Raw genomic sequence first — 17,311 nt, 5'->3', positions numbered from 1 at the left:
ATTGTGTATTGTTTTTCTCTGCCATTCATCACAGCAATTCAATTTCCTCATAAATTATGTGTGTAATTAATATGTGGGGTTTTTTACTTTTGTGGTAATATTTACTTATTTTAAAAAATTGCTAGGGCAGGAGATGAGAGGATTTGGGATTAAAAATATGTAAAAACTGTAGCTGTCTAAAAATAGCTTAGATTTGAGAAATATTGCTTTCTTCTGCCTTGATTTTTAAATATAATAAAATATTACTTCTTTTTCAGCTGCAACTGAGGTGAGCGTTGAGATTCCCATCGGATTTTAAGAGGGATGTGATAGACGCCAGATAACAATTATTTGTTATTCTATATTTTACAGTCAGTGGGAATACCCACAACAGCCCATTCCCACACAGTCCCATCTTCCTTCTTGAGGAAAAGTTGTGGAGAAAATGAACTGGAGAAGAGGAATGGTAGTGACAGTGCTTGATATGCTACTGGAAAGTCCCAGGGTACTGTGGTAGAAGGGACCTGCATGTTGCAGAATAAGTATCCAATCATACATATTGATAAATGCCCAACATATTGACAGCGACTTGGAGTCAACAACAGAAAATGTAGATCATGGCTATTACATGAAATTTCTGAGATTAGACAATCCTTAATCTTTCTGAGCAGCTTAAAATAATAAAAATAGATCAAACAAGTGAAATGGAGGGTGACAAATGGCATGGGTTGATATTTTGTTTTCTTGAGATAGGCAGAAGACGGTATAATAGAGGCATTGGCTGCATTGATCTGCTGCCTGTGTTTCACTTCAGTGTAAATTTACTAGGGAAGAGCAAGAACTAGTAGATTAATATTAAAATTATTTCAGCAGTTCAGTTCTCATGGGCAACTCTTCCTCCACTTGTGAGCCTTGTGGAATTCATCATCCTTATTCAGCACAAGTTTAAGTCCCACTGACACCAATACATTTCGGTATATGCTTAAACACTTTGTGGAAGCCTGGTGCATTTTTCTGAGGAGTTTGACAAAGCTGAGGTTTTCATCTCTTTATCCTCTAAGATACTACAGACATCAATATCAATGATACATGGAGGTCTACTCAGCTTCAAATAGCATTCTTAACACGCAGATTCAGCTTTTTTACCAATATCTCACTACATGAAACACTTGAATGAGAAGTAGTGCTAGGTCATGATAAGCTCATGTGACACAGGTATGCTAACAGTAGAAAGAAGAACAGTTTTTTTTTTTTCCTTTTACTCAAAATTACATTTTTGTAAAATGCATTTCCTGTCTTCCTCCTGATATTTCAGCATATGCCAGATTCCTTCCCAGAGTTCATGGATTTTTCAATTGCAAATTACCTCTGAAACATGTATCATAACTCTTTTACACCTGTGCTTATTGATTTACCTAGTTATGATATGCAGTTGGTACTTTGGTTGATACTAACTGATTATTCTAAAAAAAAAAAAAGAATGTATATAGCAAAAAACCCAAGTAAAATAACTATTTTCAGAAACAGATATTCCTCAATATCAGAAATATCCCAGTATACCTGGCCTTTTACTTATATCTATATTTTTTCTTAAAAATTTTTAATAGTGCAAATGTAACAACCTTATCAGTATGTGACAGAAAACTTTTAAAATGAAAATAATATTTCCAGTGTACAAGTCTTGCCGAGCTGAATAATAGTAGATATCTTCATAAAAATGATCTTAAACCAAGGATCTTCATTGCTGCTCATTTTCATTGTCTGACTATTTTCATAAACTCAGTAAATATAGCTAAGAGAAATGATCTTTATGAAAAGGCATGAATAAAGATGAAAAGAATTCTCTAGTCAGAGATCTTCAATACTACTTACACTTCATTATTGGAAGCCTTTAGTTTTGTTCCAGAAAAAAAGAGACATTAGCAAAGCTTTTAAATGTTTTTTGAGTCAAACGCAACCCAGTAACACTGACAACAGAGGTGGCAACTCTTGTGCTTGTGCCATCTGATAAAGTTAAGGTTACGTGATAGATAAGGTTGTATGGTTCAAGTCCAGCTTTCACAAACTCAAAAAACCCATTATTGTATCAAATCTGATTTTTTCTGTTTCTCAGGCTGCCACTTGGTCCCTGTTCTAAGCCCAAACACTTTAGCTGGGGTGAAGTATTTTACTGGCTTATCTGGCAGAGAGCAGGGAGCTTCAGTGTTCTGTTCCTGCAGTAGGACGATTTCAGCTCCTGTGCTGAAGACTTTTATTTCTCTCTTGCCTTCACCTCTCCAAATCTGTATGATCATAAACCTGATAACATGACACATTGACCACACCACAGAAGGATGAAGATTCTTCATGACACCTCTGATCTATGAATCCGAGTGTGCTGAACCTACCAATGTCCAGCCTCAGAGGAGAGCAAATCAAGCAAATACACTGACAATTTGGGATGGTGGAAGTGGGAGGAGGTAAGAAACAGATCCCGTTTGATTTTCAGGACAAAATGCTGAAGTGTTGTAACTACATGCAAAGCTAAGATAAAGCTGTGCTTTTTGTTGAATTTTTTTCATGAAGAAAGAAAAGCTGCACTGAAGTTGTTTTGCCAACACTAGCAAAACGTGGCATCTGGAAGATGCATCTGCTTGGTTGACTTTCAGTGTTTGGAGTAACAAAGTTTGGCTGTTGAGAGGAAAGCATAAAGGCGTTTTTGTAACTCGCACTGTAGAATTACAGCAAAAATTATTGGGTCTAACTTACTTCTACTGCAAAACCCTGAAGAACAACCGATGTGTTCATGGAGATGTATTTAGTTCGTGGTGATACAACAGTACTTGTAGAACAGAAAAAAAATAATCCCCCATCCTCACTGGGTAGCTCATGAAAATCTCATTAATAGAAGAGTTCAACTTTGTCAAGTTCCTTAAGGCAATTTTTTTTATGAAGATAGTGATTTTTTTACCAGCGACTGAAAGGTGAATTGCCCTCGGGTAACACATATATGTGGAAATACCCCAAGATCTTTTCACGATGAAGAGACTGTATTACTGGTCATGTTTCATTTTTTTTTTTTTAATTAGATTGCAAGTGGGGAATTTTAAAAGCACTGGCATATAACATATTACAAATTGTCCATCAGAAGTTCTATGATAAACTTTCATTTTTAGGTTGGGTTGTATAAAATCTCATTTCAGACTGATAGTCAGCAGTAAAAAAAGTTGGAAACCATGCTGCAGAGGAGCTGAGGTGTATTTATCTCGTATTTCAAAATCACTTCTCAGAAATTGAAATCTTGTATTTATGCCATCAGTAAGGTCTTAATGTAAGCTTTTGTAACTAAAAATGATAGTTCCTGGCATAGGAACTAAAACCTGAAGGGCTGAAGCTACAAAAAGAAGACGTACAGTATCAAATTTTCAGAGATATTTAAGCTCCTGACTTCTTAATTGAAAACAGTGGGAGGCATCAATGGAAACACCTGTGGAGATCTGAGTCCCAAGTACAGTAAAATTACTGATAAAATGCATTGCCTGGTGCCTGCAGGAGCTTCGGGAACGGTGAGTTAAGCACAGGAAGGGGGAAACACAAAGTCTGAGCATGCTGCTTAGAGAGCTGCGTGAGCCTGGGTGGACACGGAGAAGTGGGCTGTCTTTACTCTTGAACTCAGACCTAAAAAAGGATTTGGGAGAAGGTTTCATAAGACTGCTAAACTGGTAAGCTCACCTCATAGTCCAAACTGTATCTTCCTCTGCTACCTTTCTGTCAACTCAGGTGATCTTCTGGTCCCATTATTGAGACCTATTTGCTTGCTAAACCCACAGAAATCAAACTTGGGGGAAAAAAAATGAACTAATTTCTGTGCAAGTAAATAGCATTCATATTTAATGAACTGCACTGGATTTCTGTGGGATAAGACAAGTGTTAGAGCCAGAGTGTGTGAAAAGCATGTAGCTAAAGTAAGGGAGAAGACAGTGAAGCTGAATTTCAACCTTTTAAGGCAAGAATCCCGTAGTTCGGGTTGCTTCATAATAACTAGCACAGCTGTGGTGCTGCATTGTGTTTTGTACAACCCAGTGCCTTAGACCTTCTCTTAGTATGTGACCTCACTTTCCAGTCGAGGAGGAAGAGGGATCATGAGCACTCTGACCTCATGCATGGGCTGTACATATCAGGAAGCCTGGCTTAGCAGGTCACCCTTCGCATGCAAAAAAGGTGGTTTATGTCTGCATCTCCATTTCCCAGGAGAGCACTGGAGCTGCTGGGCTCTGAAGGTACCTTTCCTCTCAGCCTTTCCTGCTGAAGCCACGTTGATGTTCAGTGGAGAATGTGGCAGCGTTGGGGATGAAGAGGAAGGGCAACCCTGGGTAAGTTGTTGAGAAGATCTGACATAGGTGTGGGGAAAAAAGAGGCTTTCTGAGTCTGAGCTAGTGTCCTGAGCAAGCCTTTGAAAATCCCACCCTGGACTACTTTTGCCCATACAGGCTTTCACCTTCCATCTGAGATCACAAATAGTACTTAAGACGAGGGATCTTGAAAAGTGGGCAAAGCTGTTCACTAGGAAACTTCAGAACCTCCCATTTGTTTCAGGTGGGCCACCATACAGCTATAAACCAGTAATAAAGTAAAACCCGGATTCATTACCTAAAGAAGAATGATCTATTATCTCTGAGATGTTATTAATCCCAGCTCCTTCAGTCTAAATATATTTCAAACTGATTAATATTCCAAGCTGTATTTGTAGGGACTCTCTGTACTCGTCTCCAGCTTTCCATTTATGAGCATGCTAAATTTGCATCCACAGTATGCAGCTTAACGGCAGGTGATTTTCCAGTGCTAACAACAATTTTGTAACTAGTTTGCATTCACAGTGCTATATAAAGCCCAGCCAATCAATGCTGGCTACTGAGAAGCACTTTTAGAAATGCATCCTGAGGACTTTTTTACAAAATTTATGTAAAAGGCATTTTTTTTTTTCTCCTACTTTGGCTATCTATTAGCTGATTTTTGCATATTGTGTTTTTGGAGATCTCTGATGTGCAGGTAGCCATTCACACATACTATTCCCTCTAGCACATGGCCTGGGAAGTTTACAAGATCAGCAGGGTCCCCATTTCTCTGATCACTCTCTGTGGATATAAATGCAAACACAGTTATGAGAATAAGAGATGAGCTGCTTTTTGCCATTGAAGGCCTTATTGATCCATTTGTAGAGAGAAGGTTTTAGAAGTCAATAACCTTTGGGTTTTTTTGAGCAAATACTTTTGACCAAATCATTGGGGAGGTAGAGCAGGGCAAGCTTTAGAATATGTCTGGAAGGGAAGTTAGGATGTGGGCTTTTTATTCTTTTGGGCAAGGTAGATTGGAAGAAGAGGTAGAAGGTTTTTTCTCCTTTTTCTGATAGGTGGTCCTAACATTGCTCAATCCTTCATGGCTTAAATCAAGAAAAGTGTTTTCCCCATTCTTGAAATGGAAGGGTTTATTTAAGGAATACAAATGGAATATACATAAGTGAATAATTTCCATATCACACCATTTACTATATAATATTTTGAATGTAGATTGTTAAAAAAGTGATTTCTCTTTAAAGAAAAGATAGATATAAACACACAAATATTTACCATCTGCCCGTTATAAATCAGTTTACATGTGTGTCTTGGGAGTCCCCTAACTCTGCTCTGACATATTAATGGTTAGTTTTATGCATCCAATTAAGAGGTTCCAAGGATCTCTACAGAAGCAGAATAAGACAGTGGCCCTTGAGGACCTTGCTGTCTGAAGCTGGCAGTGACTCTCAGCTTCCTTTCCACATTATTTTTTTAAATGTCTGATTTAGAGTGAAAATCCAGAATGAAGATGAAAAAAGGCTTATAACCAATACTCTGAAAATTTCATTTGGCAAAATGAAATCGAATCATAGAATCGTAGAATTATTTCAGTCAGAAGAGACCCTCAGGATCATAGAGTCCAACCATAACCTAACTCCAGAACTAAACCACGTCCCCAAGAACCTTGTCTGAATGTCTTTTAAACCCCTCCAGGTATGATGACTCCACCACTGCCCTGGGCAGCCTGTTCCAATGCCTGACAACCCTTTCCATGAAGAATTTTTTCCGAATATCCAATCTGAACCTCCCCTGGTGCAACCTGAGGCCATTTCCTCTTGTCCTGTCGCTTGGTACTTGGGAGAAGAGACCAACACCCTCCATGCTACAACCTCCTTTCAGGTAGCTGCAGACAGTGATAAGGTCTCCCCTCAGCCTCCTTTTCTCCAGGCTGAACAGCCTCAGCTCCCTCAACTGCTCCTCATCAAACTTGTGTTTCTTGTGATCTTCAAGAGATTGTAACCAAATGCTATGCGGTTCTTCCCATTTTAGGTGAAACCTCCAAAAACCAACAGTACAACTGAATAATTGGATCTTGTGACTACACAATTCCAAAGACAAGTTTTGGTAGTCCTGAGATTTTCAAATTCTGTTTTACATCACTGTCTTAGAGTGGAAAGATTGTCATTTTGATGATCACAGTTTTGTGACAGAGAAACTAGACATATTAAATCCCAAGCACTGCTTTGATCCTGAATTGTTTGATTCATAGCAGGTTTCATAAGGCTTCTCATTCCTTGGGTGAAGCTTTATAAATATTTGCAAGTTGGATCTGCTCCAAAATTGAAAAGCCTGACCTAGGTTCCCAGAAGGAAAGCTTTATAAAATTTGCAAAAACTGAGCCTTCACCATGACACATGCATTTCTTTTTTAGTAATCATCCTTTTCCAACTGAAATCTGTTTCATCATAAGGTTTTGTCTGCTTGTAGTCATAACACTATGAGCGGTGACAGACAGTAGCAGGGGAATTATTTCTTTTACAAGGAAAGAAATAACATATAAACAGAGCAGAAACCACTCCATCTGTGTGAATGAATGCTCAGAATCTCTGAAAATAAGGCCATTTGGTTTTAGGTTCTTCAAATATCTTTCTAGCTGGAGTATTAGAAAAAATGACCAGTAATTTCTAAAACATTGTGATTTTTATTCTGCTGGGGTCAATTACATTTCTTTTTCTTTCTTCTTTAATATTCAGGATAATTTATTCCTGACTCACATCCAAATCCCTCATTATTATATTGCCTGGCTTATTTCCAGAACACCATGGACTCACAAATCCCTGTGCTGCATGATGGTGCAGGGTAGCTATCATACTCCTGTGCCTGCTAAAACAGCAGCTCAGTGACAAAACTGCAATGTAGTAAATTTCTCTTTATTTTTATTATTTTGCAATTATGCCCATGTTTGGAATACAGTATAAAAATTTTCAATATAAATAAACTTATAACTTTAAGAAATTTGTTGTGATTTTTATCATACAGAGAGAGGCCCAAACCCCTCATTTTGTGCCTCTTCTTTACATTCCTCATTCTGACTAAAAATAAATGACTCTTAAAAATCTCTCATTTGGCCATGGAAATGTTCTCTCAGCTTGAGTATGATCAGGTGCTGCCTTCTGAAAGCCCCTTTGCAAAGTATGTGACACGATACATGAGGTGAATTGAACTGCAAAGGGTGTTAGAGAGAGGAGTGGAGCTCCACTGAAATTCTAGGCAATACTGCGATGCTATAAAACACTTTGGGAAAGTTATTGTACCTTGGAAAGCCTCGGGTCCTTATCCTAATTAAGCTATGTTCCCTCCAGAACTGGGTACCACAGTGTTTAATGACCCCTTAATCCTCCTGTACCAAGCAGTCTACGCTGTGCTACCACACTGACTCTTACCCAAGATGACTATCTTGAGAACTAGAGGGAATTGCACGTAGGGAAGATAATGCATTAGAGACACCAGAAATTAGAGTTCTGTTCCATTTCAGGTTGTCTCTCAAATAAATGTGAAACTTTGCCTTTGTTACCACGTAGTAATAGAAGCAATACGGTATCATTCCCTTCTCTGGATTCTACCAGCAGTAACTGGTGAAGCACAGAGATAAATAATTATTCTAATTAAAACTGGAGAAAGGTAGTCACTGATTCTGGACCCGAGGGACCAAAGTTTAATGCACCTGGCAGAAGGGTGACATTTTCATTCTGCTTCAAGACACGCTAAGCAAAGAGGATATTTAAATTTGTGGTCTTGGAAGAGCAAAATGCAATAACCTGTGGTAAATTGAAGACAATAAGCAAGAATTTTAGAAATCAGTTAGTAATGGGAGAGGATGAAAAATACAATCTAGAAGAAGCAGACTGAAATAATTTATTTCCTGATACAAGTATGAAGACTAATAGATTACTGGCATTAAAATCAGTAATGCTGAGGTTGTGTCTGATTTCTTCACTAGTGTTTTCCCCTTCAAAATTGACAGATCAAGTGGGGTGCTGATACCCAGTGATGATAACGACATTAACTTGTTCTTGAAAGAAATTGAAAATGGCACTGTTAATAATGCCTGAACTGCTACAGCATGTCTGCAAATTGTAAGAATGGTTCAGTGTCATTGGAAGAAAATGTAAATGGAATAAGGCAGGTAATTTGATGGTCCCCATATATCTAAATATGAAAGGTATCTAATATTTGTCTGTTTTACCAATTGCCAAATGTTAAAACCTTGGAGCTGGAAGAAGAATTGCCCCTTGGAGAGGGCTGTCAAAAAAAGTGCACAACCCAGTCACTGAATCTTAGTGTTGGCCCTGTACACAAAAGGAAATTTCACTGAATTTGAACAAAAGCGATAGAAGCCAATGAAAAATTATCAGTGCTTAAGAGAGCAGTAGTCTGGTTATTGATGTAGAAGAATTAGAAAATATTTGTTTATGGACAGTGCAATCAGTAAATTTAATAAGTCACTCCTGTAGTTAGTCAAAGTAATTAACACAAGGGCGTACAGGGCAACTTGACCCAGCAGACTCTGGCACTGGAATAACTGACTGTAAGAGAGCCACTAGCTCATGATTAAGTAGTTTATCATCTGAAGTCAGCATATGTAGTCATAAGTATTTTTTTATAACTATTTCTGTTACTAGCATTATATGGGGGCATTACATAGCCTACTTCTTTAAGGGAAAAGGAATATATTCGATATCATATAGAAAAAAATTCTGCTTTGTTTGTTTCAAGCCATCATGAAGTTTTTGTGTTCCTGAAGAAATGGACCCTGAAGAGAAGCACATCCATGGATCCTTGACTGTAAGAGCCCACTGGAGACAGAGCAGTGTGAAGTAGCTGGAGCAGAGGATGGAGAGCAGAATCTTCCTACAAAGATACAAAGTGGAACCAGGAAAGGTGGAATCCATCCAGCAAAGAGGTCCATGGGCATGGGACTACAGAGGAAGCAGGAAAAAAGGGTGTGCTGTTAGCAAAAAGGAAAGATTGACGTCTGGTGATCAAAGTAGGAGGTCAGCCTGCTTCACAGGCAGCATTTTCATTTCTAGGCTTTTAGTTTTAAAGCTGATGTCAAGAGGACAGAATAGAAGGCAGGAATGTGGTTCGCAGATATGTGTCTGGGAAAAGATTCTGCATGTTCTGAGAAATAGTTATTTTGATGAGCACATTTTACCATTATTGACGAGCACAGCTGGTATTTGACTGGGATATAGCAAAAGTGGTGTCTCCAGAGATGATGATATGACACCCCTCTAAAATGGGTTAGAAAAACTTGAATGCAGTCTTTGAATGTAGGGAAACTGTACTGAAATTCAGGAGCTGCAGTTAACTGGAGATGAGTAAGATCAAACAGTGTTTTTCCAAGTACGATATTCTATTGTACACAGGGACCTAATCTAAATTTGTGGAACAAATTTCATGACACAGAACAATCTTTGCATAGCCTAACTTAGGGTTTCACACAGAAGTAATTTTTTTGACATATGTGTCATTAGTTGTTTTATTTCATTGTAAAATGCTGGGAATTTCATTAGTGGACATGTCCATGCTGAAATGTAAGACAGACAAATGGTGTTTACTTGCACTATTTCTCGCCTACATATAACTTCCTTTCCTTGGTTGTGAATCTCTTGGACAAGTATGTCTCTCCGTTCTGTGCTGGTATAAACAGATCTTCCAACCTTCCTCTCTTCATTTCCACATGGAGTTTCATGTGGTAGAAAAGCATGAAGCTGGGGAACCTACTATCTGGCAAGTTCTCTGAGTGCACTGAGTGACAGTGCCTGAATGTGGGACAGTGTGCCTATATGTTTTATGCTGTGGCTTCAAACACCACTAGGATTTTGGTGCAAATCTGCAGATCAGGACAACAAAATGTACAAAGTGTGAGGCTTTCTCTTACACAGGCCAGTGTTATTCAGAATTTCCTAGGCTAGTGGGATTACTGTTGCTCTACTTTATATTGTTCATACATAAGGGAGGAAACAGATTCCTGAGAGCAGAGCTCATTCACAGGAACAGACCTGAGAATTTGTCCCACATCTCGTTCAAGTTGAGTGTTTTGACTGTGCTATGTATCCTCTGAATTGTAGTGCTATCTCAGACAACACTGCTCATCCAAACCCGAGTCTTATCAAAATGCAGATTTGTGTGGACTGACTTAGAAATTGCTTGTCCTAGTTAGAAAGACTTGAAACAGAATGAGAAACGGGAAGGAGTGGAGGTGGTAGGTACACCAAGCTGAGAATACAGAATAAATGGTTGGGTAAAACTGAAAATAAGAATAGAAGGTGGCAAGAAATGCCTTGTCTTTACTAAGTATTTGGTAGTAGTACTTTTAATAACAGAAAGCTATGTAAGAGACCACATGGGGGCAGGGCTAAATCAAAGATCAATATTTCTGTGAATATTCCTGATATTTATGTTGAAATGGTCATTTCACAGGAATGTCTCACCTGTGCCGGCTCTAGTTGTGCAAATGGGTAAGTAAAGTCTGATGTAAACACAGGAAGATCGCTGATCAGTCTAAAATAAGTATGTACCTTCTAGTGAGCTCTGTTTGATTAGAGATCCTCTCTGAAACTTCTACATGGTTTTTTTCAATGCAGCATATGCTCTAGTCATTGGTCTCTGTCTAGTGTAGGAAGCAGAGATCATGCTAGACTAGATCATGCTTTTGCCAAGAAAGTTTGGACCAGATGATCCTTGTGGTCCCTTCCAACCTGGTAGTCTATGGTTCTATGATTCTGTGATTTCTTTGCCTGGCTTTGGCTGTCCATAAAAAATGGCTGATTGACATAATCAAATTGAGTTTCCATAGCCCACTGGAACTTCATGGCATATATGGCACAAAAAAATTTGATACGATATGAAAGTAGTAAGAAAAAATATAATTTGATAGTACATACACTAGGGATTGCAGATTTGTGGAGCTCTAGAAATTGAGCCCTCAGGATTGAAACAAGAGATATTGATTCTTGAGAATTATACTGTGTGATGTTTGAAGACAAGTTACCATCATTCGAGTTTGTAGGAAGTGAATATTAATTCCCCAGATTTATTGTTGGAGGCACAGTGTATGTTAATGAACTAACAAAGAATACATAACATGAAACCTGATGCTGTAGGCTTTCCATAACACAACAAACTGACTAAATCCAGCCCCCTGAGGCTATTTGGATTTTAAGGGATTAAAAATTTTGGCTAAGGGTATTCATATTATGAGTCCTTTTAATTGCTGTTTCTGTAGCTTTTTTGTGCTCAATGTGCATTAACCTGTAATAACTAGGGATATATACATTCTACGGCTGTGGTCCTCACTAAAAAGTCTAATATGTGGTTTAAATCACCAACACAAGGCTAGTGGCCCGGAGGCTAAATCCTTAACCTGTACCAACTCCTTAAGGGTCGCAGGTGATTACACAGGCTTGTAGATAGAGCACATGCACAGTGGAGAGTGCTGCTCCCTTAATCAGCTTCATGCATTGTATTACTTAATTGAAAATGCTAATTACATAACTGTTAAATTGTTAGTAATCAGGAATCAGTGTGTCATTAATCTGAAATTGGTATAATTGCAGGATGCACAAGTGTGGGATTTCGTTGGTGAGGCTGAACAATTAATTTAATTTCCTAATGACAAATGTGTCATAAATTGTTATTATACAAATAATAATTAAGTGCAAAAGTATTTTTCTTTGATTTCAATCATATTTATTTACTTTTTAGACAAGCAAAATACTTGAGAACTTTTTTTTTTTTTTAATAGTTTTTCTGAATTTCAGATATAAACATATCCACGACTATTTTACCCCAGCATGGGTTTTTCCTAGGGCTGTCCTAGCTTCAGAAAGAAAGAGGGAAGCAAAATAATCAGCGCTTCCTTACAAATGGAGCAAGACTCTCTGCTGGGCCCAGTCAGCCAAGTTGCATTACCAAATGCATCTAGGTTATAGAAACTCAGTCCTGGTCCTTTTCTTATACAGGAATTCAGTATCCCTTTTAGGTGCAAAAAATCCTGTCTATGGACTAGGACTCAGTCCAAGTCTCTGTGGGTGTTTAGTGCTTGTCCTTGTTGCACATACTTTAGAAGTGGTAGTTATTAATATGATTTTTCTATGGAGGAAAGTGAGTGCACATCTGGCTACTTAATACATGATTCTCTGTGCTACATTCCTTTGGGGGGACAAACAGTTAAGTTGGAGGTAATTTTCTTAATTTTGTAAACATTTTTGTGATTTATATACCTTGTTTGGGCATGTGCAACAATTCTTTATTTCGAGGGGTAAGCAAAGCTTGGCCTTACTGCGCACTGGTTGCATCCATCAGAGGACAGTGAAATATCACTGGTTTTACTAGCTGACTTTGCAATGCTTCGGTATTAATTTTCAGAACAGCACCTCTGATTCACACCTCAGCTTCCCACCCCCTCCTTCTGCCAAGGTCTGGTTTGTCCAAACTGAACTTGTGCCCTTTGCTATGAAAACCAAGAAAGGGAGATATGGCAAGTTTCATGTGGGTCCGGGGATCTCAATGGCTTGAAGTCTCTTTGCTAGGTATGAAATGTTTTCTCTCTCTACCTAGGAAGATGCCATCACATCTGCGGAGGTACCGCAATGCTCAATATGCCCTGGAGACCAAGGGTGTCACGTTATATTCATCTCATCAAAGCAGAACAGAGACGCACAAAGTGGCAAGAATCAAACCTATTTGCAATAGCTTTTTAATTCCTCTGACTCCTGTGGAAAATCTAGTGCATCACTGGATAGGCAAGTTTGACTGTATCTCTTCATTCCTTAGCTATTGCTTTTACGCTTACTGTGGTTTGTTTCCGAAGAGGTTATACACTTCTATAAGCCAGGTGAACATATATGTGGATGTGTCCATTAATATTGCACCACACTGCAATTTCTACTTCCAATTTCATCAGAAAAACAGAATATAAACATGCACATGTAAATTCAGTCTTGTTCATTGTTCAGCCTCAAGCCACAGTGGAGTAAACTTTCCATGCAGCATGTGAGAAATTACGCATACCAGCAGCTGTGAACATCTAATTTCCCCTGCAGGGTGTTGACAATGTTCTCCATTGTAATGTGCTTCACTAATTACATACTGCACTGGCCATGGAAGCCTTCCACTATCCCATGGCAGAATAGTAGGATTCCTACAGCTTTTTCATTTAATTGAAAGTGAGTATGAGATACCATTTCTATTGTCTTCTGGGATCCAGTGAGGCTTCTACAAACTGCAGAATTTTAGACAACTGGTTAATACTATGTTATATCATTAGCTAGCCCTTGCTTTCATTTGGAAACAACAACAACAAAACCCCAAAGAACAACAAAACAACCAAACTCCAAATAAAATCAAAGAGAATGTTCTGTAGGCAGGCTTCTACAGAGATGTGTCATGCTGTCACTTATAAATTAGATGGAAAAAGGGGTTGCCCTGCCATTGCTCAAAATTAAAACTGAATAACAAGAAAAAACCCAAACCACAAAATAAAACAATGAGTAACTTCCTGGAGGGTTAGGAGGGTTTTTTCAGCATTGCAATACAGCTTATTGAATAATTCTTTTGTATTTAACCAAGAGTGATTGTTTCACTGGATATACTATGCTGTTTAGGTTCAAAATGTGTTTTCACTTGCATTAGTTAGTGCCTAATCTTCCTACCTGTGAATTAGCTTTGAGAAAAATAGGATTAAACATGCAAAAAGTAGTCCTGATTAGAAAAGAAAAAGAGAAATCAAGCTTTCTGTATAAAAATATAGTACATTCCTATACTTTATATTTTTAATGGGTTTATGTTGCACTGTGTAAATTTATAATAAGTGTCTTCAAGCGGAGTCAGGCGAGAACAGACTGGAACACATGGAGTACAGTGGGTCTTAATAGGGAATGTGCTTTAGCTGTGTTTGTACCTCTGTGAAATGGAGGCACTGAAGCTTGCACTGCTCTGCATCTCTTTCTGGCAGTGCAGGGTGTTTGAAGTGCCAATTTTTGAATATACAGCAAATAAAACAAGGTGCATGGAGGTTACTTTAAATTGCAAGCCTGTGGAGCTGAAGACGATGTTTATTTTTTGTCTGTGCTGAACTAAAAAGAGATTTGCTAGAGAAGCTGTTCTGTGATAGCAGCCAGGAGGCAAAGGTGAATTTCACCGAGAAGAATCTAAGTAAGAAGGATGAGAGGGGCTCCATCAAACAAGATGAGCACGAGTTGCATAACTAAGGAGAGAGCAGGGTTTCTTGCCAGCAGAGACTAGGTGATACTTGTTTGTTACATTTTTGTGAATATTTGAAATTTTGTCAGGTGGGAAGGAGAGAATTTTTATTTCACAGCATTAGCCGAATACCTATTTATATTCATAGATGTGGGAGTTTCAGGCAATGCAGGTACATGACTTTGACTGGGATTTCTTTGAAGACTTTTAGACTTCTGCTTGTTTCATATTTGTCCCTCAAAAGAAGTTAAATACTTTGAGCACTTGATTCTGTGAGTTTGTTGTCAGTTGGGTCTTTTTGAAACAAATTCTGCCATTTACAAGGACAAGTGGAATAGCTTAAATGAAAGAATATTTAAAAAACCTTGAAATAAATTACTTCTGCATTGGAGAGATGTTTTTAGAAGCATCAAGATGAGTTAATCTGACAAGAATGCTAAGGTTTTAATATGCTAGTTTATATGCTTGAGGCACTCAGTAATCAAATGCCCGAGTACCGTATGTACTGACATTTACAAATCACAAACAGATTTATATATTATGATTCCAGAACTTTATCACAGCAAAATCACACTCCGCTATTTAAAACAGATGACAGAAGTAGAATTAAAGATTCACACTTATGAGAATGTAAGCAGATGTCTAGTGTTTATTATATGGGACAGACAGTAAAAGAGGAATGCATTTAAAATGCTCAAATAGTCTTCTGAATAAGGTGCAAACTGGATGGCTACCCAGAAGATTTATACTGGGCAAGTCACTTTACCTCTCTGTTTTCCTCCTATCATGGAATAATTATTCTTTTTCTGCTATTCTTCAGTGTTCTTGCCCATTTAGGCTGTGGGTTATCCTGTGTAGGAATTAAAGCTGCTTCAGAATTTTTTCTTTTGAATTATTGGATTTCTTAAGAAGCAACTCCTGTTCCCCCTTAAAACATCCCTGATTTGTCAAAAGTGAAAATATCTGGAAAAGCCAGCCCTACCTGAAACTGTGCAAGTTTGAATAATCTTGTTTTAGGAAAGCAATCTCAGGACAGAAGGTTTCTAAAGTTGGGTGATGTCTCCCAGAGCTGTCATGATGTTCTGAGCTAAGACATTGAACTGTGATAAGTGGGAGAACGGCACGGCAGAAAATGAATCCTGGATTTCCTACAACCTGAGCAAACATCCTCACACTGGACTCTCAAGGAATCTGAGATTTCTTTTTTCTTTTATGGCATGTCTGTGATACATGTGAATATTCGAGAGCTGTGTGTGGTTCTTGTTTAACACACACAGGGAGCACAGTCACCGCTCAAAGAACAATGCTGACTCTCCTTTTTTGCAATTAAGGTGTTATTTAGTTAAGAATTTAGTCTGCTGTGAAATAATAAACATAATATGAACTAATATAATCCTAAAAATCATGGATAAGATGTTTCTAAATGGCTTAGTGTTGAGCAGTCTGTGGCATCTATGTGGTAGCACATCCTGAGAGCATTCAGTGTTGGCTTGGCTGGTGTGGAAACATAGAAAGTTTCATTTTCAACTAACGGAATGGATAGGCATAATATTTAAGTCAAGCACTTAGATGACAGCATGATTTCTGTGAATTTAAAGGAGTTAATTAAGTGAACATGTGAGTGAGCAGTTGCAATAACGGGAGTTCTGCACTAACATTCAAGCTTCATGTCACAGAGTTGTACCATTCAGCCAAATGCATTCCAGTTTTGGCTCTACTGATCTCATTCTTTCTTGAGATGTTCTCAGCACCTCGCTGCCACAGCTATGAACACCACCAATTATGAAATCTACAGCACTTAAAATACTGCTAACATTTTCCTAGTAATGGAAGAAATTAAGGTTTTTATATAAGCAGTGGGCGTTTTTTTGTTTTTTCTTTTACTTTGGCAGATATTCTCTATCAGTCCTTTCCTACAGTAACTCAGTTTTAGTATTTTGAAAGAATTTTGATGTATTCTGAAAGATTCTGCTCTCCTGAGAATTGCAAAACATTATTTCAAATGAAATAAAAAAACCTATCTGTACTCCTGGCAGATGGGCCCATCAGCAGTCATAAAAAAAAGAAATTATAATAATTATTATTGCTATATAAGATATTATAGCAGAATTCCCATCTAAAAAAATATTTAAGATCTCAGTGCAAGAGTGGAAACACAGTGCACTTGATATCATTTAAACCAATAGAGAACATACCTGCAAGATAGACAGAAACAATAAAAGCGCAGACTGTTCATTTGCTTCACTGAATGAATAAGCTTTACATGCTGGACCAGAGTGCTGCTGCACCTGGAGTTTTTTAATTTACAGTTCTCCAGAAAGAGACACAGGGAAAAAATAAAGAAGAAATATGCAATTTTGAGACAAAGCATCCTGTATGTTCAATTTTTCATTCTTCCGCCTGAAACGTTACATGTTTATGGATTGCAACCTGGTCCTACTGCTGCTGGTCAGAGGACACCCCACTGACGCCCTGAGTTACATGATAAAATGGTGTTTAAATAGTTGTCCGCATCCACTGCACTTTTGATCGGTAGCTAGAAAATCAATCCTGTAGCAGGAGGAGCAGGAAAGGATTCCTGTGGAACAGAAGGAAGGCTCTAATGCACAACATGATGTCAGTCATGTAACAGTATGCTGCTTCTTGTACAGAACAGACTACTTTATTTCCACAAATTGCTATAATTTGTGAAGGCTTCCGTGTTTTCTACCTCATGCTTGTTTTCTTTCAGGATTAGAAAAATGCTGAAT

General features: G+C 38.1%; 1 long non-coding RNA gene across 3 annotated transcripts; it reads left to right on the top strand.

Moving 5' to 3' along the window:
* Positions 1–235: 235 nt before the first annotated feature.
* On the top strand, positions 236–16,805 carry LOC110360669 (uncharacterized). 3 transcript variants are annotated; one of them, XR_010473979.1, is made up of 4 exons: positions 236–4,331; positions 6,006–6,191; positions 9,069–10,816; positions 12,918–16,805. It is a non-coding gene; the product is annotated as an uncharacterized LOC110360669 (long non-coding RNA). The 3 variants fall into 3 exon arrangements; XR_010473978.1 differs by having other exon boundaries at positions 238–2,438; positions 4,210–4,331; positions 9,069–16,805; XR_010473977.1 differs by having other exon boundaries at positions 239–4,331; positions 9,069–16,805.
* The last annotated feature ends 506 nt before the right edge of the window (positions 16,806–17,311 follow it).

Source organism: Columba livia, chromosome 7, assembly GCF_036013475.1.
Source record: "Columba livia isolate bColLiv1 breed racing homer chromosome 7, bColLiv1.pat.W.v2, whole genome shotgun sequence".
Taxonomy (NCBI): Eukaryota; Metazoa; Chordata; class Aves; order Columbiformes; family Columbidae; genus Columba; species Columba livia.
Note: the sequence above shows the minus strand (reverse complement) of the source record. Positions and strands in the feature narration are given on the sequence as shown.